We start from the raw sequence: 17,205 nt of genomic DNA, 5'->3' as shown, positions 1-17,205 counted from the left end.
GACAGAAGGACACCTACAGCCTGAAAATAAAAGGTTGGAGAACCATTTACCATTCGAATGGTCCTCAAAAGAAAGCAGGGGTAGCCATCCTTATATCAGATAAACTAAAATTTACCCCGAAGACTGTACTGAGAGATAAAGAGGACACTATATCATACTTAAAGCATCTATCCAACAAGAGGACTTAACAATCCTCAATATATATGCCCCGAATGTGGGAGCTGCCAAATGTATCAATTAATAACCAAAGTTAAGACATACTTAGATAATAATACACTTATACTTGGTGAAGTCAATCTAGCTCTTTCTATACTCGATAGGTTTTCTAAGCACAACACCTCCAAAGAAACGAGAGCTTTAAATGATACACTGGACCAGATGGATTTCACAGATATCTACAGAACTTTACATCCAAACTCAACTGAATACACATTCTTCTCAAGTGCACATGGAACTTTCTCCAGAGTAGACCACATACTGGGTCACAAATCGGGTCTGAACCAACACCAAAAGATTGGGATCGTCCCCTGCATATTCTCAGACCATAATGCCTTGAAATTAGAACTAAATCACAACAAGAAGTTTGGAAGGACCTCAAACACGTGGAGGTTAAGGACCATCCTGCTAAAAGATGAAAGGGTCAACCAGGAAATTAAGGAAGAATTAAAAAGATTCATGGAAACTAATGAGAATGAAGATACAACCTTCAAAATCTTTGGGATGCAGCAAAAGCAGTCCTAAGGGGGAAATACATCGCAATACAAGCATCCATTCAAAAACTGGAAAGAACTCAAATACAAAAGCTAACCTTACACATAAAGGAGCTAGAGAAAAAACAGCAAATAGATCCTACACCCAGCAGAAGAAGAGAGTTCATAAAGATTCGAGCAGAACTCAACGAAATCGAAACCAGAACAACTGTGGAACAGATCAAGAAAACCAGGAGTTGATTCTTTGAAAGAATTAATAAGATAGATAAACCATTAGCCAGCCTTATTAAAAAGAAGAGAGGGAAGACTCAAATTAATAAAATCATGAATGAGAAAGGGCAAATCACTACCAACACCAAGGAAATACAAACGATTTTAGAAACATATTATGAACAGCTATACGCCAATAAATTAGGCAATCTAGAAGAAATGGATGCATTCCTGGAAAGCCACAAACAACCAAAACTGGAAGAGGAAGAAATAGAAAACCTGAACAGGCCAATAACCAGGGAGGAAATTGAAGCAGTCATCAAAAAACTCCCAACACACAAAAGTCAAGGGCCAGATGGCTTCCCAGGGGAATTCTATTAAACGTTTAAACAAGAAACCATAGCTATTCTTCTAAAGCTGTTTGGAAAGATAGAAAGAGATGGAATACTTCCAAATTCGTTCTATGAGGCCAGCATCACCTTAATTCCAGAACCAGAAAAAGACCCCACCAAGAAGGAGAATTACAGACCAATATCCCTGATGAACATGGATGCAAATATTCTCAACAAGATACTAGCCAATAGGATCCAACAACACATTAAGAAAATTATTCACCATGGCCAAGTAAGATTTATCCCTGGGACACAAGGCTGGTTCAACACTCGTAAAATAATCAATGTGATTCATCATATCAGCAAGAGAAAAACCAAGAACCATAGGATCCTCTCATTAGATGCAGAGAAAGCATTTGACAAAATACAGCATCCATTCCTGATCAAAACTCTTCAGAGTGTAGGGATAGAGGGAACATTCCTCAACATCTTAAAAGCCATCTACAAAAAGCCCACAGCAAATGTCATTCTCAATGGGGAAGCACTGGGAGCCTTTCCCCTAAGATCAGGAACAAGACAGGGATGTCCACTCTCACTACTGCTATTCAACATAGTACTGGAAGTCCTAGCATCAGCAATCGGACAACAAAAAGATATTAAAGGCATTCAGATTGGCAAAGAAGAAGTCAAACTCTCCCTCTTCGCCGATGACATGATACTCTACATAGAAAACCCAAAAGCCTCCACCCCAAGATTGCTAGAACTCATACACCAATTTGGTAGCGTGGCAGGATACAAAATCAATGCCCAGAAATCAGTGGCATTTCTATACACTGACAATGAGACTGAAGAAAGAGAAATTAAGGCATCAAGACAATTTATAATTGCACCCAAAAGCATAAGATACCTAGGAATAAACTTAACCAAAGAGGTAAAGGATCTATACCCTATAAACTACAGAACACTTCTGAAAGAAATTGAGGAAGACACAAAGAGATGGAAAATATTCCATGCTCATGGGTTGGAAGAATTAATATTGTGAAAATGTCCATGTTACCCAGGGCAATTTACACGTTTAATGCAATCCCTATCAAAATACCATGGACTTTCTTCAGAGAGTTAGAACAAATTATTTTAACATTTGTGTGGAATCAGAAAAGGCCCCGAATAGCCAGGGGGTATTTTAAAAAAGAAAACCATACCTGGGGGCATCACAATGCCAGATTTCAGGTTGTACTACAAAGCTGTAGTCATCAAGACAGTGTGGTACTGGCACAAAAACAGACACATAGATCAATGGAACAGAATGGAGAACCCAGAAGTGGACCCTGAACTTTATGGTCAACTAATATTCGATAAAGGAGGAAAGACTATCCACTGGGAGAAAGACAGTCTCTTCAATAAATGGTGCTGGGAAAATTGGACATCCACATGCAGAAGAATGAAACTAGACCACTCTCTTACACCATACACCAAGATAAACTCAAAATGGATGAAAGATCTAAATGTGAGACAAGATTCCATCAAAATCCTAGAGGAGAACACAGGCAACACCCTTTTTGAACTCAGCCACAGTAACTTCTTGCAAGATACATCCACGAAGGCAAAAGAAACAAAAGCAAAAATGAACTATTCGGACTTCATCAAGATAAGAAGCTTTTGCTCAGCAAAGGATACAGTCAACAAAACTAAAGGACAACCTACAGAATGGCAGAAGATATTTGCAAATGACGTATCAGATAAAGGGCTAGTTTCCAAGATCTATAAAGAACTTCTTAAACTCAACACCAAAGAAACAATCAATCCAATCATGAAATGGGCAAAAGACATGAAGAGAAATCTCACAGAGGAAGACATAGACATGGCCAACACGCACATGAGAAAATGCTCTGCATCACTTGCCATCAGGGAAATACAAATCAAAACCACGATGAGATACCACCTCACTCCAGTGAGAATGGGGAAAATTAACAAGACAGAAAACCACAGATGTTGGAGAGGATGCGGAGAAAAGGGAACCGTCTTACACTGTTGGTGGGAATGTGAACTGGTGCAGTCACTCTGGAAACCTGTGTGGAGGTTCCTCAAAGAGTTAAAAATAGACCTGCCCTATGACCCAGCAATTGCACTGTTGGGGATTTACCCCAAAGATACAGATGCAATGAAACGCTGGGACACCTGCACCCCGAAGTTTCTATCAGCGATGTCCACAATAGCCAAACTGTGGAAGGAGCCTCGTTGTCAATTGAAAGATGAATGGATAAAGAAGATGTGGTTTATGTATCCAATGGAATATTCCTCAGCCATTAGAAACAACAAATACCCACCATTTGCTTCAATGTGGATGGAACTAGAGGGTATTATGCTGAGTGAAGTAAGTCAATCAGAGACGATCAAACATTATATGGTCTCATTCATTTGGGGAATATAAATAATAGTGAAAGGGAATATAAGGGAAGGGAGAAGAAATGTGTAGGATATCAGAAAGGGAGACAGAACATAAAGACTCATAACTCTGGGAAATGAACTAGGGGTGGTGGAAGGGGAGGAGGGCAGGGGGTGGGGGTGAATGGGTGACGGGCACTGAGGGGGACACTTGATGGGATGAGCACTGGGTGTTATTCTGTGTGTTGGTAAATTGAACGCCAATAAAAAATAAACTTATTAAAAAAAAGATCTGCCATCCATTTTGAGTTTATCTTTGTGTCTGTTTTAAGAGAATGGTCTAGTTTCATTCTTCTGCATGTGGCTGTCCAATTTTCCCAGCACCATTCATTGAAGAGACTCTCTTTCTTCCAGTGGATAGTCTTTCCTCCTTTGTTGAATATTAGTTGACCGTAAAGTTGAGGGTCCACTTCTGGATTCTGTATTCTGTTCCATTGATCTATGTGTCTGTTTTTGTGCCAGTACCACACTGTCTTGATGACCACAGCTTTGTAGTACAACCTGAAATCTGGCATTGTGTTGCCCCCAGATATGGTTTTCTTTTTAAATATTCCCCTGGCTATTAGGGGTCTTTTCTGCTTCCACACAAATCTTTTTTTTTTTAATTTTTATTTATTTATGATAGTCACAGAGAGAGAGAGAGAGGCAGAGACATAGGCAGAGGGAGAAGCAGGCTCCATGCACCGGGAGCTCGATGTGGGATTCGATCCCGGGTCTCCAGGATCGCGCCCTAGGCCAAAGGCAGGCGCCAAACCACTGCGCCCCCCAGGGATCCCTCCACACAAATCTTAAGATGATTTGTTCCAACTCTTTTCTGAAGAAAGTCCATGGTATTTGATAGGGATTGCATTAAACGTGTAAATTGCCCTGGGTAACATGGACATTTTCACAATATTAATTCTTCCAACCCATGAGCATGGAATATTTTCCATCTCTTTGTGTCTTCCTCAATGTCTTTCAGAAGTGTTCTGTAGTTTTTAGGGTATAGATCCTTTACCTCTTTGATTAGGTTTATTCCTAGGTGTCTTACCCTTTTGGGTGCAATTGTAAATTGCCTTGACGCCTTAATTTCTCTTTCTTCAGTTTCATTGTTAGTGCATAGAAATGCCACTGATTTCTGGGCATTTTGTATCCTGCCACACTGCCGAATTGCTGCATGAGTTCTAGTGATCTTGGGGTGGAGTCTTTTAGGTTTTCTACGTACAGTATCATGTCATCTGCAGAGAGGGAGAGTTTGACTTCTTCTTTGCCAATTTGAATGCCTTTATTTCTTTTTGTTGCCTGATTGCTGAGGCTAGGACTTCTAGTACTATGTTGAATAGCAGTGGTGAGAGTGGACATCCCTGTCGTGTTCCTGATCTAAGGGGAAAGGCTCCCAGTGCTTCCCCATTGAGAATGATATTTGCTGTGGGCTTTTCGTAGATGGCTTTTAAGATGCTGAGGAATGTTCCCTCTATCCCTACACTCTGAAGAGTTTTGATCATGAATGGATAGTGTATTTTGTCAAATGCTTTCTCTGCATCTATGGAGAGGATCATATGGTTCTTGTTTTTCTCTTATTGATATGACCTATCACACTGATTGCTTTACAAGTTTTGAACCAGCCTTGCATCCCCAGGATAAATCCCACTTGGTCATGGTGAATAATCTTAATGTACTGTTGGATTCTATTGGCTAGTATCTTGTTGAGAATTTTTGCATTCGTGTCCATCAGGGACATTGGTCTATAATTCTCCTTTTTGGTGGGGTCTTTGTCTGGTTTTGGAATTAAGGTGATCCTGGCCTCATAGAACGAGTTTAAAGTATTCCATTCCTTTCTATCTCTCAGAACAGCTTTAGTTAAGAATAGGTATTGTTTCTTCTTTAAACATTTGATAGAATTCCCCTGGGAAGCCATCTGGCCCTGGACTTTTGTGTCTTGGGAGGTTGTTGATGAGTGCTTCAATTCCCTCCCTGGTAATCAGCCAGTTCAGGTTTTCTATTTCTTCCTATTCCCGTTTTGGTAGTTTATGGTTTTCCAGAAATGCATCCATTTCTTCTAGATTGTCTCATTTATTGGCATATAGCTGCTCATGATATAGTTTTATTTTTTTTCATGATATGGTTTTAATATCATTTGTATTTCTTTGGTATTTGTTGTGATCTCCCTTTTTTCAATCGTGATTTTTATTAATTAGAGTATTTTCTCTTTTGTTTTTAATAAGGCTGGCTAATGGTTTATCTATCTTATTAATTCTTTCAAAAAATCAACTCCTGGTTTTGTTGATCTGTTCTACAGTTCTCGTCTCTTTTTAGTTGAGTTCTGCTCAAATCTTTATTAACTCTCTCCCTCTGCTTGGTGTAGGATTTATTTGCTGTTCTTTCTCCAGTTCCTATAGGTACAAGGTTAGCTTGTGTATTTGAGTTTTTTCCAATTGTGTGAGGGATGCTTGTATTGCGTTGTATTTCCCTCTTAGGACTGCTTTTGCTGCATCCCAAAGATTTTGAACGGTTGTATCTTCAGTCTCATTAGTTTCCATGAATCTTTTTAATTCTTCCTTAATTTCCTGGTTGACCCTTTCATCTTTTAGCAGGATGCTCTTTAACCTCCACAGGTTGGGTTCTTCCAAATTTCTTCTTGTTGATTGAGTTCAAGTTTCAAAGCATCATGGTCTAAAAATATTCAGGGGACAATCCCAATCTTTTGGTATTGGTTGAGACGAGATTTGTGACCCAGTACCTGGTCTATTCTGGATACAGTTCCATGTGCACTTGAGAAGAATGTGTATTCAGTTGCGTTTGGATGTAAAGTTCTGTAAATATCTGTGAAATCCATCTGGTCCAATGTATTATTTAAAGCTCTTGATTCTTTAGAGATGTTGTGCTTAGAATATCTTTCATTTGCAGAAAGCGCTGTGTTGAAGTCTCCCAGTATTAGTGTATTATTATCTAAGTATGTCTTAACTTTGGTTATTAATTGATTGATATACTTGGCAGCTCCCCATTAGGGACATAAATATTCATGATTGTTAGGTCCTCTTGTTGGATAGATCCTTTAAGTATGATATAGTGTCGCTCTTCATGTCTTACTACAGTCTTTGGGATAAACTCTAATTTATCTGATATGAGGATTGCTACCCCAGCTTTCTTTTGAGGACCATTTGAATGATAAATGGTTCTCCAACCTTTCATTTGCAGGCTGTGGGTGTCCTTAGTTCTAAAATGAGTCTCTTGTAGACAGCAAATAGATGGGTCTTGCTTTTTTATGCAGTCTGAAACCCTGCGTCTTTTGATGGGATCATTAAGCCCATTCACATTCAGAGTTACTATTGAAAGACATGAATTTAGTGTCATCATAATACCTACTCAGTCCCTGTTTTTGTGATTATTTCTTTGGGCATCCTCTTTCTTTTACAGGGGCTCCCTTAATATTTCTTGCAGAGCTGGTTTGGTGGTCACATGTTCTTTCAGTTTCTGCCTATCTTGGAAGCTCTTTATCTCTCCTTCTATTCTGAATGAGAGCCTTGCTGAATAAAATATTCTTGGCTGCATGTTCTTCTCATTTAGGACCCTGAATATATCGGGCCAGCCCTTTCTGGCCTGCCAGGTCTCTGTGGAGTGGTCTGCTGTTAATCTAATTCTTCTCCCCATATAAGTTAGGGATCTCTTGTCTCTGGCTGCTTTAAGGATTTTCTCTTTATCTTTTGAATTTGCAAGTTTCATATTAAATGTCAGGGTGTTGAACAGTTTTTATTGATTTTGGGGGGGGGGAACCTCTCTATCTCCTGGATCTGAATGCCTGTTTCCCTCCCCACATTAGGGAAGTTCTCAGCTATGATTTGTTCAAACATGCTTTCTGGCCCTCTGGTTCTCTCCGCAATCTTTGAAACCCCAATTATACATAGATTTTTCCTTCTGAGGCTGTCATTTATTTCCCTTAATCCTTCCTTGTGGTCTTTTAATTGTTTTTTTATTTTCCTCAGCTTCCTTCCTTTGCCACCAACTTGTCTTCTATGTCGCTCACTCTTTTTTCTACCTCATTAACCCTCGTGGTTCGGACCACCAGTTTGGATTGCATCTCATTTAATTGATCTTTAATTTCAGCCTGATTTGATCTAAATTCTGCAGTCATCAAGTCTCTTGAATCCTTTATGCTTTCTCCAGAGCCATCAGTAGCTTTATAATTGTGCTTCTGAATTGGGTTTATAATATTGAATTGTAATCCAAATTCTGTAACTCTGTGGCAGAGAGTACTGTTTCTGATTCTTTCTTTTGTGATGAGTTCTTCCTTGTAGTCATATTGCTCAGTGCAGAGTGGCTGTATCAGTGGGCGGAGTCAAGAATGTCAACCATGACCTAAGTAAATTCCACTCTATATGATTCTGCTGAGGTCACAGCCCAGAAATTGAAAACAAAGATCAGAACGAAATAAAATAAAGGACCACAAAAGTGAAAAACAAATTTTAAACCAAGTAGTAAAAAATAAAAGGCCAAGAATCCCAAAGAAGAAAGAAAGAAAGAAAGAAAGAAAGAAAGAAAGAAGAAAGAAAGAAGAAAAGAAAAGAAAAGAAAAGAAAAGAAAAGAAAAGAAAAAAAGAAGAGAAAAAAGCAAAAGGGGAAAAAAAGGAGAAAAAAAAGGGAGGAGACTGGAAGTGTTGGTGGTGAAGAAGTTGTCTTGGAGGGAGAATGTAGTCTCTAGGACCTGAGGGGTCCTAGAGGGTGATCCTCTTGGTCTGAGTATATTAAGTTCTGTATGTTAGAAGATGCTCAGTCCCAAATTTACATAAACCAGAAATACTTGTAGAGGGCCCCAACATTGACCTCCAAAACATAAACGAGATAAAAGAGGGAGGCAGAATGGGAATGAGGAATCTCACAGAATGAACCAGCACAGTATACCACTTGGTTCTGGGTGCATGCTGGTCATGTTTTAGGAGGTATTAAGTTCCACCATTGTAAAACAACATGAGGCAGAGAAAACAAAAAATACATATCTTGTATATCTCCCAAAATTAAGTTGAGTATGTTGAAGGGAATCTAGAAGTGGAAAATATATCTAAGACCTCTAATTATAAGAATATGAAAGTCAAAAAGGTAGAAACTTAAAAATGAAGAGGTGGGAAAATATTGTAGTTAAGGTGGGAAAGGAGAAAAATAATTGGAAATTTACAGTTTGATGGGATCCCTGGGTGGCGCAGCGGTTTGGCGCCTGCCTTTGGCCCAGGGCGCGATCCTGGAGACCCGGGATCGAATCCCATATCAGGCTCCCGATGCATGGAGCCTGCTTCTCCCTCTGCCTGTGTCTCTGTGCCTCTTTCTCTCTCTCTGTGACTATCATAAGTAAATAAATAAAAATTTAAAAAAAAAAGGAAATTTACAGTTTGATATAAAAACGAGTTATACTGGAAAAAGGAAAAAAAAAAAACAAGGAGGGGTACCCTCTGGTTCTATACACTGTAAGCCCCTCAACTTCCCCTGGAGGTTTCCTGCGCTGCTCGGCCATGGACTCGCTCTTCCCCTGTCCTTCCAGCTGGTCTCTGGGGGTGGGGCCTGCTGTGCTGACTCTCAGGTGTGCGCACCTGGGGGAGCTGCCCTGCCCCCTGCCAGATGTACGGCTCAGGGGGAGCTATTGACCCCGTGAAGCCTCTGCTCCCTGGTGGCCCCCCTCTGTCCCAGGGACAGGGTGACACCAGGAGGAACAACCCCACTGGTGGTGGCCAGCTCCCCAGCCCTAGAGTCAGCTCCAGCAGTAACTCCCGCAGCTCCCCATCCGCAGAGGCCTGGATGCTCTGGGGGTGGGGGCGCTGACATGCACAGCTCAGGGCTGCCCAGTGGCAGGAGCATCCTCGCTGTCCTGGGCCCTCCCCGCCTTCACCTGTCCCAGGGGGACCGCAGGATCGGGGGCTGTGTCCCCCGTTGCCCTGGGCTCCGGGGCCTGCTCCGCTGGAATCGCGCTCAGCTGGAATCGCGCTCCTGGGCCGCGCAGCCCCCTCCACGCAGAGCCACCGCTGAGCTGCTCCCAGGGCCCTGCCGGGTATGCTCCAGCCCTTTACCACGCTTGGCCCGTGGAGTGGGTCCCCCCCGCCGGGCGCCCCTCCTGTTAGTGACCCCCGGGAACCTGGGGGCTCCACTGCCAGAACTGGGTTCTGCCCAGTTTCCCTGAGCCCTTCTCCCTCTAGGAAGAATCCCGGGCAGAGTTAAATTTCCCGCTTCCCCAGGCAGGGCTCCCCTGTCCCGAGGCCCCCGCCCCCCTTAGCCTGGCTCCTCGTGGGCCCCTCCTCCACTGGATTCTTTTTTATTTTTTCTTTTCCGCCTTCCTACCTTGTTAGAAGCGAAAACCCTTCTCTCTGTCCCATTCTGGCTATTCTCTCATTAAATCTCAGGTTGAATTTGTAGGTGTTCCGGATGGTTTGAAGGTATCTTGGTGAGTTGTTGGGACCAGGTGAGCTGAGGACCCTACTCCTCCGCCAGCTTGCTCCGCCTCCACAATAAATTTTTGATTAGAAATCAGTACCAGAAAGAAAGTGGAAGATCTCCCAATATCTGGTAATTGAATAAACATTTTTAAATATGGTTTCATACAATTCCAAGAATCAACAATCAAGGGAAAATACTTAAAAATATTTTGAGCTGATAACCAAATACATAAAACATCAAAATTTGTAGGATGCATCTCAATCATGCATTGAATGCTTATACTGGGGGTGGGCATAGGGAGGAGAAATGTTCACGTATCAATGCTCTAAAATCCTACCTTAAAAAAACTAGGAAAAAAGCAAATTTAAACTAAAGTAGGAAGATAGAATAAAGCAGAAATCAATCAATGACATAGAAAAAAAGAAAACCAATAGAGAAAAATCAGTAAAACTATAAAAGCTGGTTTATTGAAAATGTAAGGAAAAAATAGAAAAAAACACGCAAAATATCAAGATCAGGAATAAGAGAGGGGACATTGATATAGACCCTACAGTCAATAACAGTGAAGTTAGACAGAGAAAGACAAATACTATATGATTTCACTTATATGTGGACTCCAACCGAACCCATAGATAAAGAGAATAGTCTGGTGGTTGCCAGAGGCAAGGAGTGGGTGAAATGGGTAAAGGGATTCAAAAGGTACAAACTTCCAGTTATAATAAGTAAGTCATGGGGATGTACAGCATGGTGATACAGTTAATACTATATTGCATATTTGAAAATCACAAAGAGGGACGCCTGGGTGGCTCAGCAGCTGAGCATCTGCCTTTGGCCCAGGGCGTGATCCTGGAGTCCCGGGATCAAGTCCCACATCGGGATCCCAGCATGGAGCCTGCTCCTCTCTCTGCCTGTGTCTCAGCCTCTCTCTCTCTCTCTGTGTCTCTCATGAATAAATAAGTAAAATATTTTTTTAAACAAAGAAAAGAAAATCACAAATAGAGTAGATCTTAAAAGTTCACATCACACAAAAAATAAATTCTGAAACTATGTGTGATATATAATGTTAACTATGTAATGTTAACTAGACTTACTGGGTTGACCACTCATAATATATAGTTATGAAATCACTCTGTTGCACATGTGAAGCTAATATGTTGTACATAGACTATACCTCAACTAAAAAATAGTAATAATAAAGGAGATTCAATTCACACAGCTAAGTGCAATCCATGATCCTGAACTGTATCCTATACCAGGCAAGACATTAGCTATATAGGACGTTATTAAAATAATTGGGTGAATTTGAAAATAGACTGTGAATGAGATAACAAGTTTGGATTGAACCAATGTCAAATTTCCTGATTTTGGTAATCACGTCTTATTTATCATGTCTTAGAAAATACATACTGGAGTACGTGAGGGGCACCATGTCAGTAATTTACTGAAAAAATTCATGAAAAAAATACACATGCATGTATGTGTGTCTTGTGTACAGACAGATATAATTTACAAAAAAAGAGAATATAAATGGGGCAAAATGTAAATAGTTGATGGATCTGAGCAATGGATACATGGTACATGGCAGTTCCTCACAATGATTTTGTATTTTAAAAAATTTGTTAAAATAAAAAGTTTAAATGAAAGAACCAACCAACTGCACACCTCCAATGCATTAGAGAAGGGAAGGGTACTCCTGCTATGATTTTTCTCTCCCAAAAACGTAAAGCTCTAATATGAACATGAGTCATCATTTGACAGTTATATTTTCACTGTAAATTAATAGATTGATTTTTCTTTCTTTTCCTTTTTAAAAAAATATTTTATTTATTCATGGGAGACACAGAATGGCAGAGGCAAAGGGATAAGCAGGCTCCCCACAAACAGGGAGCCTGACACTGGGCTTGATCCCAGGACCCTGATCTGAAGGCAGCCACTTAACTGAATGAGCCACCCAGGCGCACCTCTAGATAGATTTTTTCTAATTCAGTCTGGCTTTGGTGCTATAGCTAGCTTTCCTAGAGCTGAATTGTTAAAGAATGAGCTGCTCAAGAAGATTGTAGACCTTCTTCCTTACTCTAGTATTTCCTGAGCACATCCTCTGTACTACTTTTGTTTTGAAGCCAAATAATTTACACAGGAGGCAGGGCCTATGTCACTTAGTATAAGACAATGCATCAGTCTCAACCATCTTCACAAGAGAGAATCCACCTCCCTGCTTTTTTTTGGCAAAAGACAAAAGCAAGATCATGTCACTAAGGTTTCTCACTCCTTCAACTGGTAGTACAAACAGGCTTTCCTCATTGGCAATGCTATAGTATCAATTGCCAAAACATTTTGTCAGTCACATGCTGTGTGTTACAATGTGCTACTATAACTTTGTTTACTCATTGAGTGATTTCTCCCACTACTATTAAGAAAATACCAAATTCTTTTTTAAGATCTCAAAATCCTTGGAGGGATATCACTCTATAAATCCTGAACTTCCTCCCATGTACCTGTTAACCCTGAAACCATATGCATGCACACACACATGTAAAAAGTTTTTCTCACCTGGCACTAAAATATGATTGAGCTGTGGGTGGCAATTTGTGAGAGACTATGCTATTCCCTTCTCTTTGATATTCCATATGCTTTAATTCTTTTTAATTTTTCAGCTGCTTATAAGTTGGCCCCTTGATTCCTACATATCCTATCTAAAATAGCCCTGTTCAAGAGAAACAAAAGCAAAAAAGAATTATTGGGACTTCATCAAGACAAAAAGCTTCTGCACAGCAAAAGAAACAATCAACAAAACGAAAAGACAACCTACAGAATGGGAGAAGATATTTGCAAATGACCTATCAGATAAAGGGCTAGTATCTGAGATCTATAAAGAACTTATTAAACTCAACAGCAAGGAAACAATCCAATCATGAAATGGGCAAAAGACATGAACAGAAATCTCACAGAGGAAGACATAGGCATGGCCAACAAGCACATGAGAAAATGCTCCGCATCACTGGCCATCAGGGAAATAAAAATCAAAACCACAATGAGATACCACCTCACACCAGTGAGAATGGGGAAAATTAACAAGACAGGAAACAATGAATGTTGGAGAGGATGTGGAGAAAGGGGAACCCTCTTGCACTGTTGGTGGGAATGTGAACTGGTGCAGCCACTCTGGAAAACTCTGTGGAGGCTCCTCAAAGAGTTACAAATAGATCTACCCTACGACCCAGCAATTGCACTGCTAGGGATTTACCCCAAAGATACAGAGGCAGTGAAACGCCGGGACACCTGCACCCCGATGTTTCTAGCAGCAATGTCCACAATAGCCAAACTGTGGAAGGAGCCTTGGTGTCCATCAAAAGATGAATGGATAAAGATGTGGTCTATGTATACAATGGAATATTCCTCAGCCATTAGAAATGATGAATACCCACCATTTGCTTCGATGTGGATGGAACTGGAGGGTATTATGCCGAGTGAAATAAGTCAATCAGAGAAGGACAAACATTATATGGTCTCATTCATTTGGGGACTATAAAAATTAGTGAAAGGGAATAAAGGGAAAGGAGAGAAAATGAGTGAAAATATCAGTGAGGGTCACAAAACATGAGAGACACCTAACTCTGGGAAATGAGCAGGGGGTAGTGGAAGGGGAGGTGGGCGGGGGGTTGGGGTGACTGGGTGATGGGCACTGAGGGGGGCACTTGGCAGGATAAGCACTGGGTGTTATGCTATATGTTGGCAAATTGAACTCCAATAAAAAAATTTTAATAAATAAAATAATAAATAAAATAATAAAATAGCCCTGTTACTTATCATCCACTTTTATCTTCTTAACCTGATTTATTTTTCTAATTACTACTTGATATCATAAACATGTTTATTGTTTTTCTCCTATCTAGTAAAATAAAGGCTCCCTTATAGAAAGTATATTATTTTCATTGCTGTATCTCAGAACCTAGAAGAGTGTCCAATATATATTCAGTAATCAGTAAATATTTGTTAAGTGAATGAATGATGAGATAGTGTTAGAGCAAAGCCTTGTTATCAATGCCTATTACAAGTCAAAAGCTTATCTTTATCTAATACCTTGTTTGATCCTTATAATAATCCTGTGAGATAGACAGAAAGGGTGATATTATCTTCATTTTATGAACTAGGAAACTGAATTCATATACCACATAATACCAGAGACATTAAGTGATATGTCCAAGTTCATAGAGCAAGTTATAGAGTTGGAAATATATATATCATGGTTTTCCAAACTTTGAGGCCAAGTACTTTCCCCCACCTCCTGAGCCTTACATATATACATACCTCTTTGGTCTCAGGATAAACTTGGAGGTTAAATGGTGACGGAGCAACCCACAAGGCTTAGGATAATTCTTCCTTCAAGGAACTTGATAATGGTACCCTCTTCCATGTGGGAACAAACATCCCCCTCCAATTAAAGTGAAATGATGAAATAATACATGAGAGGGCCATGGTTTTTACCCTCAAATCCAAGCCATGGTGTTTTATCTAATTAGAGTGGACTGGAGTTCCTCAGAAGAGATCAGGAGTTTAGTTTTGGTTTGTTTCTTAAAGATTTTATTTATTTATTTCAGAGAGAGAGTGTGTGTGAGAGCAGGGGATGGAACATAGGGAGAGAGGCAAGCAGACTCCATGTTGAGTGTGCAGCCCAACAATCTCATAACCCTGAGATCGTGACCTGAGCCAAAACTAGAAGTCAGATGCTTAACCAATTAAGCCACTCAGGTGGCCCAGGAGCTTAGTTTTATGAGTAGCAGGTTTGGGTGCACCTACCATCTCATAGCAAATATGCCAGCAGAAATGTTGCCTAGGAGAATGTGTGTGTATGATGACAGACTCTTCTTTTGTCAATAACATCAAAAGAGACAACTTTAGAATATTTTATATGTTTATGGTAACATTTTAATCAACCAACAGTATCTAAAAATGACATATTTAAGAGAAGTAAGCTTTCCATATAAGCAAATGTGAGATGGAGCCCTGCATCCAGCTCCCTACTCAACAGGGAATCTGCTTCCCCCCTCTCTCTCTCTCTCTCTCTCCCCACCCCCCACTCATGCACGCCTTCTCTAAAATAAATCTTTTTTTTTTGTATATTTTTTATTGGAGTTTGGTTTGCCAACATACAGTATAACACCCAGTACTCATTCCATCAAATGCCCCCCTCAGAGCCCATCACCCATCCCCCCGCCCACCTCCCCTACCACTACTCCTTGTTCATTTCCCAGAGTTAGGAGTCTCTCATGTTCTGTCTCCGTCTCTGATTTTTCCCATTTATTTTCTCTCTTTTTCCCTTTATCCCCTTTCACTATTTTTTATATTCCCCAAATGAATGAAACCATATAATGTCTCTAAAATAAATCTTAAAAAAAGAGCTATAGTCATTATTATATACATGTTTTGATACTGCTATAATTAGATCCATGCACTACTACTAATAACAACAGCAACAGTAGTGGCAGCAACAATATTTTTTGAATGCATATGATATGCAGGTGCTATTCAAAGCACTTTATGTGCATTAATTCATTTAGTTTTCAGGGTAACTATATGTATTAAGTGCCATATTAGCACAACTTTATAGATGAGAAAACTGAAACATGGAAATGTTAAGCAACTTGCCCAATATTACAATGGGATAGCTCCTGATTTAAATCCAGGTATAATAACAAATGGCAGGGCACCTGGGTGGCTCAGTTGGTTAAGTGTCCCACTCCTGATTTCAGCTCAGGCCATGATCACATGGGTGGTGGAACTGAGCCCCCCTGTGGTGCTCTATGCTAGGCATGGAGTCTGCTTGAGACCCTCCCTCACCCTCTGCTCCTCCCCCAACTCATGTGTTCTCTCTCTCTCTCTCAAATAAATAAATGAATCTTAAAAAAAAAAAAAACAAGCAAATACATGACCATAAAGTATAATGTTACAACGAAGTCCAGAAATTTCTATTTAAAAAGGACACTGACTATTCCCTTGTCAATAACACACACACACACACACACACACACACACACAGACTCTGAATTCACTTGTCCTGTTTTAGATAGCCTTTGCTTTTGGCATCCTACTTTCTTCACAACTCAGGTTCCCCCCATTAGCACTGAGCGATTTCACTCTCCTGTGAGAATGTTTAATTCCCCTCCATGTTAGTGCTTTTCATCTCTGCTGTTGCCACTGGGCCCTCTAACTCCAGAACACAGAGCTTAATGTCTACTATTCTAGTGTCCCCTTTTCAATTTTTATAAAGATTTTATTTTAAGTAATCTCTACACCCAACAGGGAGCTTGAACTCACAACCCTGAGATCAAGAGTCACAGGCTCTACTGACTGAGCCAGCCAGGTGCCCCTCCCTTCTTCAACTTTTATCTCGTCTTGGCTGTTTCCCCCCCATTTCTTAGGCTTTACACCAGATAACTTTGGGGCAATCTTGTCAACCAACAGGGCCACCTATTGCTATTAGGGTGAGCAAGCAAGGCATCTAGAACACAAATTCTAGGCACCTTGTTTGCTTCACACTAGCCCTGGACCAGTCACCTATTAAGAATGCCCCATTTTTTGCTATTAGAAAGAGGCATGATCTCAGATTCTAATTTCTCATGTTTATTTCATGATGAATTATCTCCTTTTCTTTCATTCAGGTTCAAGCTCATATAATTCCTGATCCAATCATATTCTAGTCCCCTTCAGAAGGCTATAAATCTGTAAAAGTTACAAGAGGATGGTTGGAATGATTAATCTGATTGTTAGATTCTTGAAACTCCTTCATTGGTTTGTATTAAAGGGGCTGAAACAGAACAAATAGTACCACAGGACCACGGGGCAGGGTACAGAATTATACCTGGGATTACTGGAATGAGCCCTGGGCATCCCCATTTCTATTGAGCTGTAATATTCTCTTCACACCCACAGTATATATTTAGTTACCTTTGCTGGTTCCCACTTAACCCACCAGGTTCCTCTGCTGGGACTAGAAACTTGTCCAAAGATTTGACCCACTTGATTGACATCTACCAAAGTTCTTGACAACCTCTTTTCCTTTGTTACTCCACTTTGTTACTGCGTTAACCAAGCTTGTTACTCACTGGCATTCT

The sequence above is a fragment of the Canis aureus genome, chromosome X, assembly GCF_053574225.1.
Source record: "Canis aureus isolate CA01 chromosome X, VMU_Caureus_v.1.0, whole genome shotgun sequence".
In the NCBI taxonomy this organism is placed as follows: Eukaryota; Metazoa; Chordata; class Mammalia; order Carnivora; family Canidae; genus Canis; species Canis aureus.
The sequence above is the reverse complement of the archived record's forward strand: the minus strand, read 5'-3'. Positions refer to the sequence as shown.